Below are 4,202 nucleotides of genomic sequence, written 5' to 3'. Positions count from 1 at the left end.
CCAATTCCTTAACCATACCTAAGCATTTGACCTTTTGATGATTTGCCAGCCGAATACGAAATCCAGACGCTTCAGTAAAATCAAGACCAAGCCTCTCCACAGCAGCTAATGTGATCACACAAATCTGTGCTCCACCATCTATGTATGCCTCTCCCAGATTCTTCCCTTTATACCACACATTCACCACAGGACATATATCAGGCAACTCCTGAACAGATAGAACAGTCACTATCCCTTTGGCATGCTCCTTCTCTCTCGGGTTCACAAGTCTTTTCCACTGACGCTTCAAATTAGGAGCTAACTCTATCAATTGCCCAAAAGTAATGTTAGCCTTCCTTCCAGCCATATCCTCCTGCAAATTATAGCTATCCTGCCCACCCCCTAGTGGAAAATCAGTTACCTGAAATTTCCTACGAGGCTTCCTCTTCTGCTTGACTTTCACATCCTCTCCTTCCTTTACTTTTCCTTTCTTCTTACTGGGCCCTGTAGTATCCTTGCCTTCTCTTTCCTGTGGCATCCGTTTCCCCAAAGGCATCACATCAGCTTCTGCCTCCTTCGTCCTCTCAAGGGTGACCACATCTATCACTTTAGTTTTTCCTTTCTCTTCAGCTGTGATTCCACTGGGACCTGCTTGATCCCTGATATCAATACCATAATCATTCGACCTATCCGGTAGCTGTGAAGGTAGTGGGTACATATCACCACCCATACGCTGAGGCTTATCACAATCTGTACTCAGATGACCAAGTTCACCACAATTCCAGCATGTAGGGATGAAATGACGGCCCCTACCGCGACCACGTCCATATCCTGCTTGTCCATCTCCCCCTTCATAATTATTGCCACGGCCTCTACCACGTCCACCACCTGTACTTCCCATTAAATTTAAGCTCAAATTCTTCATAAGATCAACCATCTGCTTCATATCCTGTCGCAATCCCTCATCAGAACCTGTAGGAACCATAGGTACTCCCTGACTAGCTTGAGGCACCATCTGCATAGCTTGAGGCACCATCTGCATAGCTTGGGCTTCAGTGGGCTTCATCCTCTCCGTCACTGCATTCATAGGTGTAGCCTCCACTCTACGAATCTCTGGTTGTGCTACAACTGGAATCATCCCCAACTGATTCATTCGCTGCAGTTTCCAATCTTTTGACTTAGCAATCTCCACCGCATCCTCAAAAGACCTGGGCTTCTTCAATTCCACTTTCCAGCGAATACTCCTCTTAAGTCCAGCTACAAACTTGTTCTTTTTCATCATATCAGGCGGTACCTGGTCTTCTCCCAAAGCCCTGCATAGAGTCTCCCATAGCAAATAAAATTTCTTCATATAATCATCTATTGATTCAAACTCACCTTGTGTCAGAGCTTGCACCTCATGCCAAACCTTATCGGGGTCTTCTACCTTCTTGAACCTGTTTCTTAGTGCTGTCTTCAGTCCATCCTCAGTCATCTCAATGTGTGGAACAGCATCCCTCAATGACTCCTCATAAGCCCTGTACCAGGTCCTTGCATCTCCCTTCAAACAAATGCTCAATAGCCGCAACACCTGTATCTGTTCACTAATATGGTTGCTTATGCATGCAACCTCCATCCTTTCCAAGAAATCTGCCACATCCTCATTCGGACCACCATAAAACTCTGGGTAAGACATCATCTAGACCCCCAAACTTCACTTCCAATCCCAAGTAAAAACCCAAAAACACCTTCCTTCAATCTCTCACTCTGGGGCATACACCCTCGTAAGAGAAATCCCTGAACTATCCTCAGTCAATGAGCAACTCCTCAGTCAAACTATACCAGAAAGAGCCACTCCTCAGTCACACAATCCTTGAGAAATCCTCAGTGGGGGCACCAGAAGGATGTGAGGTGAAAAAAAGAAGAAAGAACCTGCCTCTATAGCTCTTCCACCTCCCAAACTTGGAAACACTACCACAAACGGGGCACCACCAGCCACCGGCTGGAACACTCTCTCAAACATTCGCCACCCACCCACACCATAAGACAGCTCAAAACCACAACGGACAGATGATCATTCAACAAAAAACATATACAGCATCAACCATGTACAAACTCAGCAAATACACCAAAGACCAGGACTCTGGCCAGGATTTACTGCCAAGGGAATACACCCTTGCGTCTGACGACCAAGCCTCTGTTTCCCGGTACCTGTAATCTCCAGAGGGCGCCCACACCAGCAACCCTTCTTCACTTTCTATGTAGCCTGGCTACTCTCTGTCTGCTGCTATCTGCCAATTGTCGTAGGCGAGCCCCACTGTCTCCAGCCCACACATCAGCACCACTTCTGCATCCAACACACACCAAAATCCAAGGCTCCCTCTCTGGTCAGCATCCGCGCACTGCCTGCAATCATCGCCCACACAAGACCAGCTACTCTCACCAGAAGGCGCCCACACCAGCTAACCTTCACTCAGTAGCTCCCACTCTCTGTATGTCGTGACCAGCAGCTCACTAACCCCAGAGCCTCTGCAAAACCTCTTCACCACGAACCCACTGTTCACCGCAGCATCCCAGATACCTAGCCCAAGCCACATCTCATGTACCCTTCCTCACAGCAGCCCTATATACTGCTCCAATCAGATGCCCACACTAGACATCACCCAAGAGACCTGCAGCCTCTTTCTCTTGTTTACCCGGCTGTACTCCAGCCCTTCTCTCGGTCCTTTGGTTTCTTCTCCTGACTGCCGACTCGCCTGGCAACCACACGACTCACACCTTCACTTGCTGTTGGCCACCTTTTCTCTGCTCTCTCTGCAGCACATGGTGACCTTCTCCTTTTTGCTAACTGCCGACTCACCTTCGGCTACTCTGGCGACCACCTTCGGCTACTCTCATCTCCAACCTTCTGCGCCTGTGGCACTTCACACACGTCAGCCCACGCGTGCGCTCCAGCAGTCGCCACCCAGTCACCATAGCAGCTTCACCTTCAACTCTGCGCTGTCTGCACTTGACAAGGGGAGGCTCCACACACGTTGTCCACCAGCCTCTCTGCGCTCCTCGCTGCACACACACCTGAGGACCCCAGCTCTTCACCCAATTAGGCGGCTACCCTCTGTGGTCAGCACTCCAGCAAGCGTCCACCTTTGGACCCCCCCCTCCGTTGCAGCCCACTCGCAAGGCGACTCTCTCTTCTCTTGCCTGCAGCTCTCTTCGCCCGAGAACCTCCTCAAAACGGCCGCCTCCTTGCTTCACGCTCTCCAGCTCTCCACAAGCTTCTCGAAGCAAGCTGGCCGCCACCTTTCCCTTCCATGTGGCCTTCTAATTTGGCCATATGGATATATATTTATATTTTTTAATTAAAACCTCAAAATAGCTATATGATGGCCACCCACTACTATTACAAGAGCCCCTTTTCCTTATACTTTTCCAAAACAAGAGCGAGAGCTATCCGCCGTCTTCATCAGCATCCACTTACTAATCATGACCACTTCCAGCCGGTGCTCTGCTTAGTAACCACCCGCACACCACACTGATGTAATAAAACTCCCAGATCACCATCATCTTCTCCGGAACAAACACGTGCAAATACCAGCTCACAACAAAATCACTCGGCCTGTACACTTGCCAGGGCATTCAGGGCAAATTTTATTCACACACCACACGCACCATATGTACACTGACCAAAAAACCCTCTCAGATTTTAGCCTGACAGTTGCAACTCAGGGCCAGTACCATCTTGGAATTTGAATTTATCTGTGAAATCCATAGCATCATGGCAACACTCATTGAAATTTTTATGCTTCTTTGCATAGAGATGTGTGTGCAGTGTTGAATTTTTGAGTCCTTTTAAGAAGAGAGAGATTAATCGACTCTGGGTGGGTTTCTCATCTTCTGGGCAACGATTAATGTACTGCTTCATCCTATTTACACAGTCTCTAACACTCTCAGTCTCGCCTTGCTTGAAAGAGTAGATGTTTGCTACTATGTCATGCTGAATCCCCATCAAGGAAAAAGCCGTAATGAATTTCTCTTCCAAAACTCGTAAAGAAGATTTGTCGGAAGCCTCTAGTGCCTGAAACCAAGCAAGGGCCTTTCCCTCAAGAGTGAGCCCAAATCCTTCAATTTGCGTATGCTTGTCAGTCACTTGCTCAGCTCGAACTGCTTGCCTAAATGCTGCTACATGGTCATATGGATCTCCCGACCCTTCATACTTCTTTACCACTTTTTGAAGAGTTGATGGC

This window comes from Cibotium barometz, chromosome 20 (genome assembly GCF_041138505.1).
Source record: "Cibotium barometz isolate CiBa-2024 chromosome 20, ASM4113850v1, whole genome shotgun sequence".
Taxonomy (NCBI): Eukaryota; Viridiplantae; Streptophyta; class Polypodiopsida; order Cyatheales; family Cibotiaceae; genus Cibotium; species Cibotium barometz.
Note: the sequence above shows the minus strand (reverse complement) of the source record.